The sequence below is a fragment of the Otolemur garnettii genome, unplaced genomic scaffold, assembly GCF_000181295.1.
Source record: "Otolemur garnettii isolate 467f Iridium unplaced genomic scaffold, OtoGar3 scaffold00047, whole genome shotgun sequence".
Lineage (NCBI taxonomy): Eukaryota > Metazoa > Chordata > Mammalia > Primates > Galagidae > Otolemur > Otolemur garnettii.
Genome location: NW_003852442.1, coordinates 3319114 through 3341170, shown reverse-complemented (window position 1 = coordinate 3341170; position 22057 = coordinate 3319114). Strand labels below are relative to the sequence as shown.

Sequence of the window (22057 nt, the reverse complement as noted above, 5' to 3'; positions counted from 1 at the left end):
TTTTTTTTTTTTTTAATCTCAGGGCACACTTGAACCTATAGTTAAACTTCCATATCACACTTAAATGATGTTGATCTAAAAAGAGAGGAAAAAAAAAAGAATACACTTACTGTGCTTTGAACTTCTTTCAAAAATAATTTAATGAATGAGCTTTAAAATTTTTTATGGCACACCTAAGATCCTCTCATGGCACACTAGTGTGCCGTGGCACCCCAGTTGAAAATTACTGTCTTAAAAGAATAAATGAGATTAAGGGAGGTGGTAGAACAAACCTGGGCTGTGCTGTTTTGTGGCGCTGGGTCTGGGTTCCTGGCGTGTGCTTTTCAGCACGTTGCTCTCCCTGGTTGGGCCTTGATTTTTCTCACCTGTTGGTAGACTGGCCATGCGGATTGGAGATGGTTCAGTAATTACCTGCTAGTACATCCAGCACACAGTAGGGGTGGAACAAGTGACCAGTACTCCAATCCCCGTTTTCCTAATTGGGCTTTGTGAAATTCTGTCTAAATGGGAGTGCTTATTGCTACTTACTGTTGGGTAGTCTCCAGAGAGGAGTCTTCTGAGATGAACAATGCGTTTGGGAAAGTTAGGGGTATTTAGTAGATGTCATGTATGAAGGCGATGAAATTGTTGCAAGCAGTTTAAGAAAAAGTCCTCAGGGGGTGCAGTCTAGTTTCTTTAAAAATAGGCAACTTTTCATTTTTTGGGGGAAAATGGAAACAGTCATGCACACATCAAATACATTCAAATAGTATAAGGCATGCCATGAAAAATGACAGTTCTCTTTTACTCCATGCCCTGTGGCGGCAGCTGGCACCTGCTGGTGTGCATCCCCGCTGGCCGTTGCGATGTGTGCGCACGGATCTGCACCGTTGTTGTACATCGATCCAGATGTCTTGGAGATTATTCTACATCTGTGACTGTGCAGCTGCCCTGCTCTTTTTCACGGCTGTGTAGTGTTCTGTGGCAGAGGCTTCCCATAGTAATGTGAGCAGAAGCTCCCCTATTGATGGGCCTTTAGGTGAGGCCCAATTTTATGCTATTTCAAATAAGACATTTCCTACTTTTATTCAGTGGAGTTGCTTCTATTTTAATAATTTGGGTGTTCTTCTGCTTCTTTGGAAGGGGAGAGCTAACCCCCTCTTTTAGGAGGGAAGGACAGTGTTACCTGGAGTCATGCTTTGGTCTGGCTAAATGTGACCACCCAAGGAACCCCCTCATAGGGGCTGGCCACTCACTGCCACCAGGAGCTGAATGAAAGGTGAGGGGGGCTCTGACAAAGACAGGCTCCCTTCTACTCACAGGACGTGCTCTGAGAAGCTCCACCCAAGGGCATAATTTTTATCTCAGACTTCCTGCTTTTCCCCAGGATGGAAGCCAGGCCACCCAGCCCCATGGTGGGGAAAGAGAGGAAGTGAAAATTTCTCTTCCTGGTTTCTCGCTGTGGTTATGACCCACCCGGTGTATTCAACAGGCACCGAGGGAGGCTGTGTGCATTTTGAAAGGAAGCTCTGCTTGCATCAGCAAAGCCCTAACTAAAGGGGGATGAGATGTGTGTGTATGTGGGGGAGGTGTTTGCTGCACGATGAGGCAAAGGGGATGGCAGAGAAAACATTTCTGGTGCTGAAATTGGCTTCTATCTTCAGGAACCATTTCCCTGCCCCTACCATGTGCACAATGTTTGTCCTGATGTTTGGGGTGTGCAGTGAGGTCACAGGAAGGGGGAGATGATGAACAGCTGAGCAAGTAAATATAAAAACTATGACAGGCACAGCCAGGTTCAGTGGCTCTCGCCTATAATCCCAGTTACTTGGGAGGCTGAAGTGGGAGGATTGCTGGAGGCCAGGAGTTCAAGACCAGCCAGGGCAATATGGGGAGACCCTGTCTCAGGAAAAAAAAAAAAAAGTGCAAGGCTGGGCGACGGAGTGAGATGCTGTCTCTGAAAAATAATGAAAGATATTTGTGAGGGGGTCATAGAGAAAACAAACCAGCAGGAGGCCGGGGCTAGAGGGTGGTGGGGACTTGGAGCTGCTGCTGTGCACCTGGTGGTAAGGGAAGAAGTGATGTTGACGTCTGGGACAAGTGCAAAGGCCCTGGGTCTGGATCCCACTTAGAAGTGGCGCAGCAGAGCGGCTGGTCCCTGTACATGCCCTATAATCAGTTTCCTTCCCCGCTGCTCGCCAGGAGATGTTAGCATCTATTAAAAAAAACGTGCAAGCACCTAGACTGTGCTGGGTGCTGGGCACACTAAGCCTTGCCCCATAAAACTTCCATTCTAGTACTTTTATTATGTGATTTTTCTTTTTTTGAAACTTGGCTCCCTCCCAGTGAAGAATAGCTTTGTAGCAATACTCTAAGAAACTCTTAAGTTACAAAGCCCAGCAAAACTTTTAAAAACTAGCTCCCTTTGTCTGTAAGGTCTAAGGATCCAGAGTGCATTGATCACATAACTCACCTGCGGCTTTGGGGGCAGGCGTGGGGTGAGGGGAAGTGTGCTGCCCAGAGACCCAGACTCTGCTGTCCACCCTGCCCTGTTTCATGGCCTCGCTGCTATGAAGCCATCATCAGGCATGATTGGATCAGGAAAACCACTGAACTGATTAAGATGGCTGGACTCTGATCTGGATTCTCTGGTCCCCCAGTGGTGGAAGGAGCTTGGAATCAGACAGGGAAACAGAGGCTTCCTTTGGGCTGGGCTGGCTGGATCCCACTCAGATGGGGTCATCTGGAGAGAGTAGATAACACTGGGACTCCTGCTGGCTTCTTCAGGTGTCCTGGGCCAGGCCACACTGCCTTAGAGGTCCCATGTACATGAACATTAGAGCACATGGTCTGGGCAGGTCCAACCTGGCTTCCCCACCTTGCATTCCCGCTCTGGCTGGCCCAGGTGAACCTGTTTCCCAATGTGTGCACTAGTATGACACTCAGTGGGGAAGGGGAGCCTTGGTGTAGGGGTGCATTAGCCAGGGGCTGCTGACTGGTGTGACAAACCGCTCTATACCTGCAGCCTCTGCAGCTCAGTTCTTGCTCATACCACAGTCCAGTGTGGTCTCTAGAGGGTTCTGCTTCATTTGGTGATGTGGGTGCCTGGGTGCCTTTGTCTGCGTCATGGCTCTGCCCTCTGAGGCTTCTGGTCCAGGGGGATGGGGAAAGAGAGGAAACCCCACAGCCAAGCTCTGGCCACTCATTTGGCTGGAATTCAGACACATGGCCACACCCGACTATAGGAGGGTGCTAGGAAATGTGGATTAGATGTTTATCCAGAAGGAGGAGACCATGGAAGTGATAACTGCTCCCACCCCAGGGTCCCCCAGGTCCTTGGGACACAGCAGTGTGACTTGAGATCCCCAAGGTACAAAGAAGAGAACTGCTTCTTTGGAAAAGAAATTCTTTTTTTTTTTTTTTTGAGACAGAGCCTCAAGCTGTCCCCCTGGGTAGAGTGCCGTGGCATTACAGCTCACAGCAACCTCCAACTCCTGGGCTCAAGTGAGTCTCCTGCCTCCGCCTCCCAAGTAGCTGGGACCACAGGCGCCCGCCACAACGCCAGGCTATTTTTTGGTTGCAGCCATCATTGTTGTTTGGCGGGTCCGGGCTGGGGATTCGAACCCGCCACCTTAGGTGTACGTGGCTGGCGCCTTAGCCGGTTGAGCTATAGGCGCCGAGCCGGAAAAGAAATTCAAATGATGTGGCCTCCGCTAGTGTCTGGGCTTGAGCTTGGTGGTGGGTCTGCAAAGCCTGGAGTCTTCCCTGGCCGGGGCAAGGTGCGGGGGTTAGTAAAGTAAGGTAAATCTATGTGTTCCTGATTACGAGGACCTTTACTGTATGCCTCCTGTGTGCCAGGCACAGTGCTCATTTGACTGGGACAGCAGTCTTGTGGGGTTACTGTTACACCCAGGTTAGGGATGCTCCACTGGCGGCCTGGACAAGGAGACTGGGGAAGAGGAGTTGGGAGTCAAAGCCAGGTGGGGCCCCACGTGGGTGTGTATGTTCCTCAACATACTGTACCTGCTGGATATGTGAAACATTGTTGCAGCCTCCTGAAGAAGCATCTTAGTTAGAAATAAGTAGGCTTATCAGTTTAGCAGACATTCCTTTGTGAATTTGTCAAGTAAGTTCAGGGAACTGCTGTTGGAAAGTGAATGTTAGGTATTTGTAGAGGGTGTAAGTGTCAGGTGCTAAGTTTGTAAATTGAATACCAGATACTATGTGTGCAAAAGAGCACTCCTGGGTACTGCACTTGTGTGAGTGCTCCTGGATACTACATTTTCATAATGAGTGCTCCCAGGCACTGAGCTTGCCCAGGAAGTACTCCCAGGTACTGTACTGCATAGTGAGTGCTCCTGGGTACTCAGCTTACATGATGAGTGCTCCTGGATGCTGCACTTGTATAATGAGTGCTCTAGGTACTGAGCTTGCCCTTCAGATACTCCTGGGTACAGCACTTGTATAATGAGTGCTCCTAGGCACTGAGCTTGCCCAGCAAGTACTCCTGGATACTGCACTGCATAGTGAGTGCTCCTGGAGCTTACATAATGAGCGCTCCAGGTACTTAGTTTGCCTAGCAAGTACTCCTGGGTACTGAGCTTACATATTCAGTGCTCCAGGTACTGAGTTTGCCCAGCAAGTACTCCTGGGTACTGAGCTTACATATTGAGTGCTCCTAGGTACTGAGCTTAACATAGGGAGTGCTCCTGGATACTGAACTTACATAAGGAGTGCTCCCAGGTACTGAGCTTACATGGGGAGTGTTCCTGGGTACTGAGATTACATAAGGAGTGCTCCCAGGTACTGAGCTTACATAGAGAGTGCTCCTGGGTACTAAGATTACATACGGAGTGTTCTAGGTACTGAGCTGACATATTGAGTGCTCCTGGGTACTGAGCTTACATAGGGAGTGTTTCTAGGTACTAAGCTTACATATAGGGAATGTTCTCGGGTACTGAGCTTACATAGGGAGTGCTCCTGGCTGCTACACTTGGAAAGTCAGATGCATTCTTTTTTCCCAGAGGGTTTGCAGTTGAATGTACCTGTATTATGATACACCATAGAGCAAGGCACATATCCTTAGAGAGGTCCGCGTCTTGTCCTTCTGTGGAGGGAGGAGGAGGTGCGGTCACAGGGATGGGTGGTTTCAGGAGGGATTTGTTTGTGGGAGAGAGCCACCTGGATGGACAGAGGTGGGGTTGAGACTGATGGAGCTGGGGTGGAGGGGCTGGACAGAGGCAGGTTTTAGGAGGCAGACACTGTAAGGGCGTGCAAACTGAAGATGGAGATTGGGTCACCTCCTAGAGCAGAGTCTACGGTATGTGGCAGTTGGTGCTGGATCACCAGAGAGTGTTTCGGCAGATGGTGGTTTACCGTGCAGAGGGACTGAGGACTGAGGGCTGGCCAGCCATTGGGAGCCCGGGATGCCGCTGAGCAGAAGCTTTAGGAGCACAGGGGTGTATGAGTCAGCAGGGCCAAGCAGTGGGTCATGGTAGTGCCCAGATAGCGGCACTCATGGGAGGTTTGTGCTTCCTTCTGCCAGGCGCTGGGTTAGGCGGGTTGCACCAGTGACCCGGACAGCCTGGTAAGGTACTGTTCTTCTCTCTGTATTACGGATGCGGGAACTGAGGCAGTGCCTCGCAGTGGGTGTTTTTTGGATGAATGAGCAACCTGCCCAGCTGGGGGGTTCTAAGTGTTGAAAGGAGTGAGCAGTGTGCTTTCCAGTCTCTACTGCACCCCTTCCCTTGTGGCCCTGTGCGCCTCTGCCCCCCAGCCCCACCTCCGGGATGTGTGTTACAGCACTGCCTTCCCCCAGGCCTTCCCTCCAGGTGAAGGAGAGCATGGGGGTAGCATGACACAATGCCCAGCACATGGTGTACACAGCTAGCTCAGTGTGGACACAGATCCCAGGATCCTGGCCTACCTCCATGGCCTGTGAAGAGTGGCAGTTACATTGCCTGCCCGGCTGCTGGGCTAAGCCTGGTGAGGCCTGGGGGTCCTTCCATCTCTGGTGCTCTGAGCCCCTGGCTTGAGGCCTCTACTCCAGGAAGGCCCAGCCCCTCTGTGGAGTCTTGGGGAGGTGGTCATCTTAGGCAGCAGCGCAGGCCAGGGGGACACAGGAGTGGTTCTGTGCTTTGTGTCTGCAGGAGACAGTGCCGTGGGCTCGTGGCGATGGGCTGTCCCCTTGGAAATAGGAACAGTGACCCGCTGATATCTGTCTGTGACTCCGTTTCTCAACCCAGTGACTGAGGCTTGTTTCAGGGGTGGGAAAATGAAAGCACTTGAACTGTTCCAGCAGGCTGGTATCCTCAGACTTGGGGACCAGCAGGGCCAGCCAAGGCTCAGAGCCAGATGGAAGGTGCATTCAGTTCTCATGTCAGCCCTGTGAGGAGGGGGGATGGAAACTGAGACCCTGGGAGTTTAAGGCGACTGGCTCCAGAGTCAATAACCTCCAAATGTCACCATGGCTCCTTGGTGCAGTTGGAGCATAGAAACCCACTTACACAGCGCTTGTGTGTGGGAACTTTTCTAAGTCTTGATGTGGATGGGCTCTCATTTGATCCCCGTGATGCCCCTGTGAAGTGACACTGTTGTCCCCATTTTACAGATGAGCAAACTGAGGCCCAGAGAGGTGAGGTCACTACCTACACAGCCCATAATGGTGGGGCCAGGATTTGAACCCTGGCTGTCTGGCTCCAGAGTATTACTGTGTGGCCAGCCAGCAGAGTTTTAGGGCTCAGAGCAGAGTGAAAGAAAGATCCAAGTGGTCCACCTGGCTCTGTGCCGAGAGTGAGGGTGCCCTGTGTGGAGTGGGGCCCCTCCAGTACCATGTTGTTTGGCCATCTTCCTGCAGACCTGTCTCGGGAAGGGCTGTGGTGGAGTTTGCTTCTCATCTGCCCTTTGTTAGGCTTGGTGTAGTCAGCTCAGTTCTCAGCCTCAGTTTCCTCACCCGAGATGGCCCGACCCAGAGGGGCTGCTGCTGTGATTTGACCACAGCGATGTGAAGTCCAAAGTCCACCTTGCAGTGCGCTGCCTGCCCTGCCTGCCTTCTGGTCCCAGCGCTCCCACGCCTCGGAGCTTTGGCACACACCTCTTCTTTCTGCATGGAACACCCGTTCCCCCGTCCCCGCCCCCCCTGGCCTTCCAGGGCCACCTTTCTTTCCCCTTTGGAGCCAAGGCTGGCTCCCTGCAACACAGTGCTTCCCCAGTGAGTCAGTTGCTGCCCCACTTGGGGAAACAAACTGAAATGATCATACGGGGTGATAACCATCTTATAAAAAATAAAGGACAAAAATTGTCCCCGGCATCCCACCATCCGGGAATCTGTGTGCGTGACATACATACACAGAGAGCAGGACTAGGTCTTATCCTGGCAGCCTCAGCTCTCCAGATGCCAGGACACTGCCTTCGACAGTGGCGACAGCCCACAACATGTAACAAGCAGACATTGCCACATGTCTTGGGGGGGCATGTTGTCCTGGCTGAGAATCACTGTGTTCTTTGTTTAATCATCAGACTTGCCCAGTGAGGTCCCCCTGCCCTACAGTCACCCTCTCCCCCAGAACTGGCCCAGAAAGGTACCGTGAGGGGGCTACAGGGGCCCCGGCTCGTGCTGGCACCATGTGTGGCCAAGAGCTGGTGAGCTACAGCACCGCACGCCTGCAGAGGAAATCCCGGCTGGCCGGTGAGCTGGCTGGGTGCTCCCCCACTTTGATCCCTCCCTGCTGACCCCCTTCCCCCACTGTCCCTGCCTTTACCCTGATGACTCAGGACTTGAGAGATCTGGGTTGTTGAAAAGGGGAATTGCATCATGCCAATAAAAAAGAGAGAGAAAAATTAGCATTAGAAAGTTTGGGTGTAAGGAAAATGAGCTGGAAGCCTCTTTTTTGCATCCTGTCATCCTGTCTCCATTGAAGCAGGTGTTTGGGGGTTTGGGGGTGGGGAGGCGAGAGAGTGGGTGCAGCAGGGATCCTCGATACCTGGTGTTTCTAGAAAGACCTGCCTCTGCTTGACCCAAGGCCCACTCGGGGCTACTCAATGGGTCCATCTGCTTTTCAGAGCTACATGAACTCCCAACACTAGAAAATACCTTAAAAAGGAAGGTTCTAGAGTTGTGTGGGTTCTGCTGGACGGCTTGATGAAGGGGGAGGGGGTCTTAGGCTAGGGCATACTGCAAGGATGAGTAGTCTGGGGGCTCTTCTGAAGTCCCAGCAGTCAGCAGGGCACCTTCTGGGCCAGCAGCCATGGTAGGGACATGGCCAGGTAAGCTGATCTCAGCTGGGGCTCCTGTGTGGGGCCCACCCTGCCTAGTCATTCTGAGCAGCCTCGAAGGGGTCTGCCCTGCAGATGGGGAGCAGGAAACACCCTGCCTCCACTTGGAAACCCAGACAGTGTTTCCTTCCCTGTTAATGTCTTGGGAAGTGGAAGCGTTAAGGACCCTGCCTGCCCAGGGCAGTCCTTCCCTTCAGGTGAGGTGGTTTAGAGTGCTGGCTGGGTTTTCTTTGAAACCAGGCGTTTCATGCTAGGCCATTTACCCTGTGGTGTAATCGGCTCTCACTTTCCTATCTGGGAATAAGAAGAGCAGCCACCATCCCAGGTTGCCCTGCAAGTATGAAGACGGTACCTAGGATGTGCTCCGTGGAGTGGGGACATGTAGCATGTGCTCACAGGATGTTGGTTGCCACCTCCGTCCTTACTGGTATTGTCAGGCTTTTACTTGTGCCCATGTTGGATTTGCCCACCTTCTGTGAATTTGAAAGAAGGGTTTGGGGCCAGCTGTCCAGGAATACCTGATGTCCATACAGTCCTTTCAGTGACTGTCGTGTGACAGGGGACCTCAGGGCCACAGGCTGTGAAGGGACAGAAAAGTCTCACAGTTTTCTTAGAGCATGTTTGCCCGGTGACCTTGAAGTTGAGGGAAGCTCCTCTAGGGCGTGCCCACGCCCCCTTGCTGTGACCTCAGGCATTGGAGTCTGGAATGGGTCCTCAGTACCCATCCTAACCCCCAGCCACCAAGTTCCCAACCTGAGTAAGATGGAAACCCTCTGTCGAGAGGATTAAAATATTGGTGGTTTTCACCTCAGCTTTCAGCGGCAGTGCTTGGGAAATAAGATTTTGATCTCGGAAAATATGATTTAAAAACGGAATTGAAAGTTGCTTTTATTTTCTAAACGATATTGCCCCTGACACATGCACTGCATCCGACTGGTGCCTTGGCGTGAGTGCACCCAGGGGAGGCCTGTCTACATGCCTCTCTGCATTTTAAAGACTCTTACCCCAGAGCAGGCTTCCTGCCATTGATACCCCCACTCAGGTCTGCGATGACAAGGGCCCCTGCTTTGGACAGCCCAGGAAGCTGCCCTGCTCTTTTGGGACAGCTTGCTGTGTTGTCTCAGCCTTCCTCACACTGTTGGGAGGTGACCTGGTTTTTCCTGCTGCCGGCCGAGGGTTTCTTCCCCCCAGTCGCACTCAGTCCACTTTGGAGGGCCACAAATCAGGCCCATGAGCCCAGACTGCTTCTGGAGCTCTGAGTCCCGTTTCTCAGCCTCATTCCAGCACTCTCTCTCCAGTGGGGGAGGGATGTTACTTTCCTTCCTGTGAGATGGGGCCCCACCGTGGGGTCTGGCACCCCTGGACACCCGGGTCAGCATGGGGTCCTGTGTTTCTCCCTTTGCCTCGGGACCCACTGGCCAGGCTTCGCCACTCATTGTCAGAGGCTTTGAGCTCTCTGGCTTTTAGAGGGTCTGGCCAGTGGAGAGCCTAGAGGGAGAGGGCAGGAAGGAGGAGAGTGAGTAGGGGTCTGTATTCCCCTGACCTTCTTCTGGCTTGCCCTGGGTGGGCAGCGTCTCTCAGCCACGCCTTCTGTCACACACTGCTTCTACCCAGGTTTCTCTAACTGCTCCTTCCCCAGTAGGGGGGACAGGGGTTCAACTTTGCCCAGGACTGCCCTAGGTCTTCGAACTGAAAGCCCTGTGTCCCAGGAAGCCCTGCAGACAGCCCTGGGACAGTTGGTCACCCCAGGTAGGAAAATCATCTCTGTGCTTTCCCTGTACTCCACCTATACCTTAGTAAATTGTCCTTTTGTTAAAATTTACTCAAATTGCACCATTTTGTGTCTGCCATCTGTTTCCTCCCAGGACCCTGGCTGACACACCAGGAGTTTGAGAAGAATGGAGTTGTTTTCAGAGCCCTTTGGAGTTCATAGTGACCAAGTGGGCATGAGGCTAAACACAGGCCAGAGAGAGAAATCTCTTGCACTTGGACTTTTTTCTGAGGTGGTCCCCGATTTGAAGAGAAAGGGTGATGTCAGTGATAAGTGTGGCCTTTTATTGGCCCAATTTTTTTTTTGTTGAGATAAGAGTCTCACTATGTCGCCCTGGGTAGAGTGCCGTGGTGTCACAGCTCACAGCAACCACAAACTCTTGGGCTTAAGCGATTCTCTTGCCTCAGCCTCCCAAGTTGCTGGGATTACAGGCACCCGCCGCAATGCCCGACTCTATTTGCCTACTTATTATGGGTTTGCTCTTAAAAACTTTGCTGCACTGTTGTGTTTAATTATAATGGCAGTCTCATGAAGTTATTCTAGGGTGAAGGAAACTGAGGCTTGGAGAGGTGAGGCAGTTTGCCAAGGCTCAGGTTGGGCAAGAGGTCCAGCCACGGTTTGCACCCTGATGGAACGCCCTGTGAGGTCACCATGCTAGCTGATGAAGTGCTTTACAGCCATGGCCATGCCAGACCAAACCCACTCTTTTGGAATTTCTGGCATGGATTGGGCATCTTGTTGTGTGCGGGCGGTGGATCTGATGTTTTCCCCTTCCTCTCGTGTGGCAGGGCTGTGTGCACGGAACACAGCAGGACTGGCTGGGCAGCCAGTTTGTCTTGGCCAAATTCAGCTAATGGTCTTTGTTGGAAAATTTTAGTCTGATTTTCCTTTTCCATTTGTCCTGTCCCCCTTTTTAATTTTTGTAATTAGAATCAGAGCCCGCCAAGGTTGGGAGACAAGCTGTGGCCACATAGTTCTGGGACAGCAGATACAGACGTGAGCTGCTCCTCACTGCCTTGCCGTGGTGGATGTTGCCGTCAGCCCTGCCACAGTCAGCCTTCCCGGTGAGCCTCGCGAAGCCACTGCCAGGCGGTTCTCATGGGTGTGCCGCGGGAAGCCTGTTCGCCATTCTTCAGAGCTTGAGGTCCAGAGTAGTTAAATGTCCCTCTGGGGCCCCTGGGGTTGTGGAGCCTTCTCCACACCATGGCGCTCGCTCTTAAGAGATGACTTTGGGTTAATAGTCTGATGTTTAAAAGAAGTGTGGCATAGAGGAAAGGATCTAGGTTTTGCATAGTAGTGCATGGATGACCCCCTTACTGTCTGTAATTTGGGGCAGATCACGAGACTTCTTTGGGCTTGATCTTTGAAACTGAAAATTAGAATCCTTGCATCCCAGCATTGTGAGGATAAAACACGGTATGTTGATCTAACACTTGGTAGATACTTAGTGAGCACCTGGTACGTGCTGGGTGCTGTTGTAGGTGTGCATGTGGCCATGAGCTATGTGGACGCAGCTCTGCCCTCATGGGGACCAGGCTAACTTTCCTCCCTCTTTCTTTCTTGGACACCTGTGCAACTGTGTTGCGATTGTTGTTTTTTAATTCCTGTTATGTGGTATTCACTTAAATTATGACCCATCCATGTGTCAGCTGACTTGCTTTGGGACATGACTTATTTTTTCTTTCATTCTTGGCCTTGTTTCCAGGACGGATGGCCAGTGAACCAGTTTGTCAGTCACAAAGAATAGAAATGACAGTATCTTCCCTACCAAGTAGATGTTCAGGGGTGCTGGGTCTAGAATTCTGAGAGAGACATATTCTTTCTGAAAATGTGCTGAAAGCTGTGGATCCTTCTGTTGGCAAAATGGCACCATGATAGTTGTATGAAATTCAGCATCTGTAACACAGTTATTCTTAGGAATTCATGGAGACTCCCTCCCTCCCCCAGGTTATAAATTGGTCTAGGAGCCTATGGCACTTTACCAGCAGGAAATGGAACTTTGCACGGAAATAACCATGTAAATGATAAAACATGTTTCATTACATGGAAAGATCAAGGTTTTTATTCAGAGTTCTCCTTTGGCTGGGGAAGTGGGGTTGGTCTGCACAGCATTTTCTGTACTCGCTTGAGCCTGTGTTTAGTCTTCTTGGTTATAGTGGAATATTTTTCCTTTTATCCTAGTCTAGAGTTTCAAGGTTGGTACTTCTTGCCCCTAAAATGTTTATTTTAAGATTTAGAACGTTCTTCACTCTTTGATAAGGCAGAGCGCATCACCGAGGATGCCTTGTGGTCAAGTCCAGGGGCCATTCTGCCGAATCCGGAATCCAGCAGATTCTGGCTCACCGCTCAGCACCGCCCCAGCACCCAGACGGTGTGACCTTGGGCTGCCTCACCTCTCTGACCTGTGAAGCAGAGGCACAGAGTGACCACAAGCCCTTGATGGTCAAGGATTAAAGAATACCAAGCATGAAAACATAGACCTGGAGACTTCCCAAATAGGCCAAGGCAGATTTTGCATTTGGACACCTTGAATTTGGGAAGTGTGGGGCCAGAAGGCTACTGTTTTTACTGAGTCTTTATTATGGAGGCACCTAGCAAATTCTGCCCAGGCAGCTGAGTTCCCGCTGTGAGGTGGACGACCTGTGCAGTTTTAATGTGCTTCCTCCTCCTGAATACGCAGACTGCAGCTTTAGCATCCGAGCACTGTTTGCAGAAGCCAAGGCTCTTCCCTGGTTGTTAACTTGCTAAGGACCCCAGCGAGTTTCCTCCTTGCCTTTGATGCTTCCAGCATTAGCTGGCACAGATCTGTAGCCACACCCTGGAGTGAAACATTATTTAAGTGACTAGAGAGAGAGAGTTCCATGGGGCCATTTCAAATTTAGACATGGAATTTTGCTGGGCTTATTTCTTTGCCACTGAATTTTGCATTTGCATGTTCTAAAGCCAAAAAAAGGAGTTGAACTTTCCCTTTTGTTTGCTTCATTACTCCCACCGATCTGGCAGTTTGGCGGGATGGTGGTTGTGGTTTTTAGTCTCAGATTCACTTTTAAAAGTGTGCTGTGCGCGTGCATGCAGAATCCTCTCCTCCCTGAGGATTTTGGGGTGATTCAAGCCGGCTGTCTGCCCATTTGTGTACTGATTGCTGTGGGCTGGACTGGGTGAAACAGTGGAATCCACCAATTCTCAAGCACCTGCTGTGTGCCAGGTACTGTGTACTTCATCTCATCCCCTCAGCAGCCCTCTGGATGCCATCCCAGGGTCACAAGGGACAGCCTCCAAGGGGCCCTTTGGCTCCAAGGTCGCAGGCTGTGTGTTGTGTAGCTGCTGTGCAAACCCAGGCCAGGCTGACCTGAGCCCATGTGCTTTTTCTTGGCCTGTCGCTTCTCCTGTGACCTCAAGGGACTTCCTGTGTATCCTTTATGTCCCCACCCTTGTGAGGTTCCACTTAAGGAAAAACGAAGTAGGTTTTGGTTGGACAAGGAAGGCCTTGGAGAGTTCTCTCTCCCGCCCAGCCGCCTCCTTGCCAAGCTTAGGGGCATCCTGTATTTTTCCAACCTGCCCACCCCAGTACCAAGTCACCTGGCCAAGGTGGCTTTTTCCAGGCAGCCAGCTCTGGGATGAAGGTAGGGCTCTGCCCACCTCACCTTTGTGACCTTCCCAGGGAGCTGTGACCAGTACGTATAGGAAGGAGGGGTGCAAAGAAGGTAGCTTTCTCGTCTGTGTCCCTGCTTCGCATGGGCAGACTGAGAGGTGGCCAGGCTGAGCCTGAGCTCGCCTGGTAGCAAGCTGTTTACCTGGGGGCGGTGTTGTGACTAGAGGTGGATACCTGCCATCATCTTCCTAGCATTGGGTTTTAGACCCATGAGATGAAAGCTCAGATCTGGTCATAGAGTTCACATCTGCTCTGGAGGGGCCTTTTAAGGTTGTCCAGGTTTATGCTTTAATTTTACATTTGGGGAAGCTGGTGCCAGGAGGAGAGACTACCATTCCTACCCCAGTATGGCTTCTAACTTTACTCTAGGGTACCTACCAGGAAAATCAGGGAAGAGGGAGGCTATCATTCATTCATTCATTTATTTTGGCATTCGAAGTTCTGAGTTAAAAATTTTTTATTGTGGTAAAATATACATAATACTTATCCTGTTAACCTTTGGTAAGTGCACATTTTGGTGGTATTAAATACTCCTTAGTGTTGTAACCATCACCACAATCTATTCTCCAAACCTTTTCGGTGTAAATGCTGTGCCCATACAGTCCCCATTCTCCCGCACCCCCCACTGCTGCTGGGTAAATGGAATTGTATAGTATTTGTCCTGCTGTGTCTGGTTTATGTCACTTAGCATGAAGTTTTCAAGTTCTACCCATGTTGTAGCAAGTGTCAGAATTTCCTTCCTTTCTAAGGCTGAGTGACGTTCTGTTGCATGGACAGATCAAGTTTTACTTATCCACTCTTCTGTCAGTGGACCCTTGAGTTGTTTCCATGAAACCTTTGGCTGTTGTGGGTGGTGTTGCTGTGAACATTGGTACAAATGTTTGTTAGTGTCCTTGTTTTCAGTTCTTTTGGATATATACCTAGCAGTGGACATTTATTTTTTTAAAAGATGTTCACCACCCCCATTGCATAAAGAACTCAGTTTTATTGTGGAATAATTAGGTAACACAAATAAACAGAGGATGAGAATAAAATTCACCTGGAATACTGACACCCAGAGATGATAATGAACATCTCTGCAGGGGGTTCATTTGCATGGGCTGCTTTTTCCATCCATACGTGATGATGCTGTACGTGTACAGTCTGTGGCAGCGTGGGATGGATCTTCATTTAGAATTATAAAAACTTCTCTGCGTAAGGCACTGGAGTGGGGGGGGGGATGGGTTGCCAGCTGGACTCTCACCACCTCCAGGAAGTGTCCTCCTTGGCGCGGGACGCATGCCTCTGTCTGTGACTGCTGTGTCCTGCTTTGCTTGTCCCCTTTCCCCATTGTTCCTTGACTGGGCTGTGTAAGTTCTGAGAAGGCAGCTCAGCGCAGGGCCTGCTTGTGGTCGTCACTCAATGTTTGTTGAATGAATGAGAAATGATTAAGTGAATGAATGACTGAAATCCACAAATGAGCAGCCTGGGAGCCTGGCTTAGCCAAGCAGCCTGGGGTCCTCTCTGGCTCCACTGTCTCACCTACATCCCTGCAGCAGGCATGTTAGTGGGGTGACTGGGCAGAGTCACTGAGTCCAGGGCCTGTCTTTGCTGTTAGCTGTGGGAGATGCAGAGGCTATGGCTGTGACGCTGGCTCAGACAGCAGCACCGCCTGGGTCTCCCACGCCCCAGAGGGTCTCCTGATGTCAGGTGCTTGACTAGGGGCTGTGGGGTGAACAGAACATAGCCCTCCTTGAGCACCTTCACTGGGGCGGGGGGGAGGATGTGGTAATTTCAGATAATAATTGTGATGAAGAAAAATACATCCTTTGTCTTTCTTTTTTTCTTCTCTCTTTGTTTCTTTTTCTTTTTTAAAAAATTAACTTAATTGATTCTTGGAGGCCAGGGATATGCAGTAACTGGGGGTTGAATCCCAGCTCTGCCACTTACTGGTAATGGCCTTGAGCTCTGCTAGCCTCAGTTTCCCAGTTGTATCATGAAGGGCGGTGGTGTGTCCCCTTCAGAGGGGTGTTGTGAGGCACATTGCTTGGGAAGCACTTGTCATGAACGGACCATCATGGAGTGATGGATGTGAGGGGTACATGGCTTTAGAGTCACCAGACTGACCCCATCCAGTTACTGATCTGCCTGGGTGAACTGGGGAGGGCTGGTTAGGGTGTTGGATTGGGGGGACTCACCACAGCGGCCTTTCCCTGGGATGCTTCAAGCTGAATCGAATTTGTTCAGCGGCCTCTCCCTGTGTCAGATTCAGTCTCCTACCCAGGAACTGGGAACAAAAGGGTCTAACTTGAAAGAGGCCGTTGTTCCTTCACCAAGTCTGCAAAGCCAAAGTTGAGTTTCTGCAGCCAGTTCCAGGCATTATGTGGCAGGGCCAGAATTTTTCCTTTTCCCCGTGCCTTGTTTTGGGCCCATTCTTCTGGTTAGTTGGTTGAGATGACCAGAACACGCAGGAACACACACAGAAAGCCTTTGAAGTGTGCCTGTCCTCACAGGGCTGGGACAAGGATCTGCTTGGGCTCCAAGAGAATTTTTAGTTGTGCGGTTTCCATTTGCCAGGCAAAGGGCTTGGCGAGGCCACGTGACACCTGCCTGGCCCTGCAGCCCAGCCTGAGGGTATGGACGATGGACTGGACCTGCACTTGGCGCCCATCCCTGGCATTCACTATGGGACCTGGGCAAGTCCAGAGCAGCCTCCTCAATGCTGTTATCTCCCCAACAATGGTGCTGCCCCCCAGTGATGCCCCCAGCAGCAATGCCCCCAACAGCAGTGCCCCCCAACAGCAGCGCCCTCCCAGCAGTGATGCCCCCAACAATGGTGCCCTCAACAGCAGTGTCCCCAACAGTGGTACCTTGCAGCAGATCTGGAAAGAAAAGGAGTTCACTGTTCCCCTTTTCCCAGCCTCTGCCCCTTTGCCCCTTTGCCCCTTTGCCCCTTCATTGCTCATATGGGGCTTCTGTCAGCAGAACGAGATGTGGGCACACGAGTGGGTGCCCTCTGTGGCTCTTTAGGGCATAGGAAGTGGGCCCTCCTTCCTACTTCTTCAGGTTGAGCCCAGCCCGCCCTTCCGTACTCAAGCTTATAGGTGGTGTCTGCATCCTGGGATGGAGAGTGTGTCCAGAGAGGTCTGGGTGTGAATCCAGCCAGACAGTCCCCATCCTTACAGAGAAGGGAGGGTGAGCACTCAGTGGGAAGGTACCCTAAGGCCTCCCACCAGGTGCCCATGTGCTGTGTCCTCCATGTGTGTCAGGGTGTCTTATAACTCCACATTTGTGTGGCATGTCTGGATCATGCTCTTATGGGCCCCAACTGGGTCCCAGGTGGAGAGAGTGTGGACAGTCGGCCCTGATGCCCTGGGAATCCAGCACACAGGGTGACATGTGGAGCTCAGGGAAGTACTAGGTTTCCTGAGGAGGGGGTTGCTGATCAGAAATGCATTGGCAAAGCCCAGGAGACCTGGCAGTGTGGGGAAAGGGGAGGCAGTCAAAACTCCACAGGCCTCAAGTTGAGTGGAGTGGGAGCAGGTGGGGCTGGGGAGGGTGAGCTGGGTGGGAGTATCTCGCATGCTGGTTGGACCTCAACATGGGTACCATGAATGGACCCTGGAAATTGCCTGTAAACAACTTGTTACTTTGTACTCAGCCTTGAAAGGAACTGGTTCTTGGCCTGATTTGGGTTGTCCATGGGCCTGAGAAGCTGGGAAAGGCCAGCCGATGATGAGGGTGGAGCGTGGTTCAAGCTTTGGTTTTGGTGGAGAAACCCAAGAGGGCTGGATCTTGCAGTTGTTCTGGGCTAGAAGCATTGAGATCCAAGGTAATGTGCGCTCTATCTGGCAATTCAAGCATTGGGACTAGTTTTCCATGGTGAAAGGAACACCTAGGCCAGTGATCAGAAGAGTGGGTTGGGAGTTTCACCATGGGCTCTGCCACTTGGCTGCTGTGTGACTTTGGGCAAGAAACTTCACCTCTCTGAGCTTGTGTTTCTCATCTGTACAATGGGTAGATAGTGGCAGATTCCCTGGGCTTCTGAAAAGGATTCTATCTAGCACAGAACAAGTGGGTCTTATAACTTGCTTTTGTTTGCACAGTTACAGTGGAGGGGGCCTGACTGAGCTCAGGAGAGGGAGGGGTCGAGAGGGGTCACAGAGGGCTCCCAGGGCAGGTGTCATCAAGCTTCAGAGTCAGGCCTTCTTTTTTTTTTTTTTTTTTGAGACAGAGCCTCAGGCTGTCCCCCTGGGTAGAGTGCTGTGGCATTATAGCTCACAGCAACCTCTAACTCCTGGGCTCAAGCGAGTCTCCTGCCTCCGCCTCCCAAGTAGCTAGGACTACAGGCAGCTGCCACAACGCCCGGCTATTTTGGTTGCAGCCGTCATTGTTATTTGGCGGATCCCGGCTGGGGATTCGAACCCGCCACCTTAGGTGTACGTGGCTGGCGCCTTAGCCGGTTGAGCTATAGGCGCCGAGCCCAGAGTCAGGCCTTCTTAACTTCACGCTCTGCCTGAACTGTGTGTTCATGGTTCTCTAGCTGTGTGTGACATTGGGCAATTATTGAAATTAAATTGAGCGTGTTGTTTACATTCGGATTACCCTACCTGGAAAATGGGATAATAGCATTCAGCTCCCAGGCTGCTGTGGGGGTATAAGGGCTGCTAGGTCAGCTCTGTTTTGAGGAAAGGCTCTTGACTGTCTTGCAGGGTGGAGTGGGCTTTCTTCAGGCTCCTCCTGTTTGCTGGCTGTACCCTTGACCTCCTGGAGAGACAGCTGAAGACCAGAACCCTTGTCCTGCCTGACACTTCGTCAAGTGCCCTGTGTTATCTTTTGCAGAATCGTGAGCAGAAGGAAGGACAAACCACTTCCTCTATAGCTTCAGATTTATCAGATACAACTTTTGACAGTTTCAGTTTTAAAAGAAATATGTCTGAAGCATTAGATAAATAAAGCGGCCCCTGGACTCTGCTCTCTATTTCTTTTTCTTTTTTTTAAATTTAAATCTAAAATTTTTTGAGACAGAGCCTCAAGCTGTCGCCTTGGGTAGAGTGCTGTGGCATCACAGCTCACAGCAACCTCTGACTCCTGGGCTTAAGTGATTCTTTTGCCTCAGCCTCCCAAGTAGCTGGGACTACAGGCGCCTGCCACAATGCCCAGCTATTTTTTGGTTGTGATTGTCATTGTTTGGCAGGCCCAGGCTGGATTCAAACCTTCCAGCTCTGGTGTATGTGGCTGGGGCCTTAACTGCTTGAGCCACAGGCGCTGAACCTCTCTGCTGTTTCTATGTTTGACATGAGGGTTCCCCCGAGCCTCAGGGGTGCTGGGACCAGAGCCCCGTTGGGGTCGGTGGTGCCAGGGCTTCCTTTGTGCTTGCAGGCTGTGGTGGTGGTGGCTGGGGCTCCAGGCATCTGCGTGGTGCTTTTTCATGTCCTGTCAGTTGTCTTTGCATGCAGAGGCCAGGTCGCAGAGACAGATGTTTCAGAAGTTTGACCCCCCAAAAGCCTTTTATCCTTATGTTTTCTGGAGAAAATGTCAAAATAAGGCTGAAGGAGCTGCAAAGCCACCTGGAGGCTGGGGTCTGGCTGCCTTCTGCTCTTTGCCCCCCACAGAGGTGGAATCTTGGGGTTATACTGGCTGGAGCTATAGGAACTTGGGATTTTATAAGTAAAAAATGATTACATATTTTTATTTTCTTATAGTCTGACTTACCAATTGGTGAGTAAACACAATTCCTGACTTCCAAATGTCACTTCTTTGCCTTTGTAAGCCTGAGATTCCTCACATCAGCACAAAAAGAAACACCTTTTTGGCAAAGGAAACATAATGATTGGTATACTCTGTATACACATAGGCACATATATTCACATACATACAAACATGCACACACATGTGTACACATATATGTACGTGTATGCACATAGGTACATAAACACACATAATACATAAATACATACACCTGTGTATACACACATGTTCAGACACGTAGGTGCATCTCCAAAGGCCATCTTGGGCATTTCACGCCCAGCACCCATGTTCACTAGGTGTGTGTGAGACTTTGGGTATGTTGCTGTTTTCTTATCTATAAAGTGAGATTTAGTAGCATTATTTATAAGTTGGGATTGTGGTCAGGATTCAGCAAGATAATTTATGAAACAAACCTAGGACAAGGCCCAGAACCCCAAGAACCCCTGTGCTTCATACAGATGGGCTGTTCTTATTTCCTGTGTTCTTCCTGGGTCCCGTCGCCAGCCCTCTGCGGTGTCCTGTGTCTGCCAGCTTCTCCTGGGATCTTCCTGGTTGAGTAGACAGTGAGTGCAGACCCTGGCCTGACACTGCTGAGTGCCATGTCATGTGCTCCCCTAGGACATTCGGATGTCGCCCCTGCTCCCCAGAAGCTGAGAGTTCATGAGGAGATGTGCATGTCACCAGGGCCCCTTCAGAGGTGGCAGATGCTGGGAGGAGAGGGGGTTGGGAGGACTTAGCGCAGTCCCTGGGAGGAGGGCCTGCCCCTGGCGGGAGCCAGTCCTATGGAGACCTGGAGTGCAGCCGGTGAGAGGCCCTGAGGTGTCAAGGCCTGGGAGTTGAAGTGGTGTAGAGGTTGGAGGGACAGGCCCATTGTGATTGCCATGACAATGTGGACTCTGCGTCCAGTATGTTTTCTTGTCCCTTTGCGCCTGCTTTGGGCTTGGCCACCCAGGAATTGTTTGAGGGGTTAGTTGGTTGAACTGCCCACCTAAGAGTGCACATTGGCCTTGAACCCACTGGACATAGGTCTGTCTCCTCTGCGAGCCCTCAGTGACCTGCTCTGTAAACTGGGCATGGAGACCTGACCCTTAGCCATGCTACCAACCTGCCCATGGGCCCTGCCTCCCACACATCCTTGTCTGAGGTCAGGGCCTTCAGCCCTTGGCCTTGCTGGTGGTCAGCTCTCGAGAGCACCAGGCTCTGTCTCTGCCCAGGCACATGAACAGGCTGCGGCTGTCACTGATGTGTCGTCTTTCGTGTTTGTCATGGGGGGCATGTAATTGCATTCCTTGTGAGGGAATGACACAGAAAGGGCAGGGGTGTCAGCAGTGCCGCTCTATAATTTTCACGTCTGGACGGGTTTCAGGACTGAGCTGTTTTCCTCTGTGACCAGCAAAGGCTGCTGCCCAAGTCAACAGTGGTGCATTTTGGAATCTGCCTTTGTTGGTTTTCTATTTTCCTTTCTTCTTCTTCTTTTAATAGGTCTTTTTCCCCCTTCCTATGAAATAAGACTGGTGGTTTGGATGCGGTGGGTAAGAATTAGTAGTTCCTGTCCTTTTGGTGTGGGAGTTGGATGGGGGTTGATTTAAACATCCATTTCCCATTAAAAGAGTCATGAGCTTGGAAGCTGCCTTAGAAGGGGGTGATTTCAAGTCTTGAGTCCTTCCTCACCAAGTCCTGCCTGTAGGACTTGGACCTGCCCTGGAGTGGGGCAGGGGACCCTCTGAGCAGAGGCTGCGGACGGGGCACCCAGGGGCCTGGCACGGTCTGCTGTAGGTTTCACTTGGCCCACACCACACTATGTTGGTGTTTTTGTTTTGTTTTTAAAGTAAGTTGTCTGCATTTAAAAATTGAGAGTTTTCCTCTAAAAGTCTGGATTTCCATTTTCTAATAATAACAACAAAAGCAAACACTTGTGTCGCTTGCCACAGGCCTGGCATAGCTCTACATGACTCCTGTCTCTTTGCTGCCCTGGTCCTCGCAATGGTTCTGTGGTTCAGGCTTTTTGCTGCCTCCCCTGTCCACAGACAGACAGGCCCCAGGATGGTTGCTCCTGGCTGTGCCCAAGAGGCCGCCCCCTGGCGCTAGGCACACATGCTCCACTTCACCCACTGTGCATGGTCTCATTGCTTGCTCAGGCCTGGTGGGCACGGACTTTGCACCCTCTGAGCTTGGAGAGGTGAAGGTGGGTGGGAGGAGTCAGGCCATTGTTCCTTGGATTGAGTCATTTAGCACTGATTTATCCCAGCCCCCTCCTGCCTCTGTCACCTCCCTTCCATCCCCTCCTCCCTTCCTTTCTCACTCCTTCTTTCTTGGCCTAGTCCTGCTCAGCTGGCAGCTCCTCACATACCTCTCCTGCTCCTGTCTGGCACCTTTGCAGCCTTCTCCCCACTTTCAAACCAGACCTCTGGCATGAGGTGCTGCAAGAGGAAGGGGGAGCTGAGTCAGGTCCCAGCAGCAGGGGAACCCCAGGCCCTTGTGTCTTCTTCCTGTGTGGTCCCTTCAAATGCAGACTCCTCCTGCCCTGCTCACCCACACTTTGGTGGAAGGGGAGGGGTGGGGGACCATTGCACACCTTTGGGGGGCTCTTAGGGGGCTGGTCAGAGGCTCTTTCCTCTTGGGGTTCCCTCTCCTCTGGGCCTGCCTCTCCT

At 51.3% G+C, this 22057-nt stretch overlaps 1 protein-coding gene across 1 annotated transcript in view; it reads left to right on the top strand.

The window, feature by feature from the left end:
- Positions 1–22057, top strand: part of CMIP (c-Maf inducing protein) — a 229655-nt gene that overhangs the window by 5661 nt on the left and 201937 nt on the right. The gene's annotated exons all lie outside the window — the stretch shown is intronic.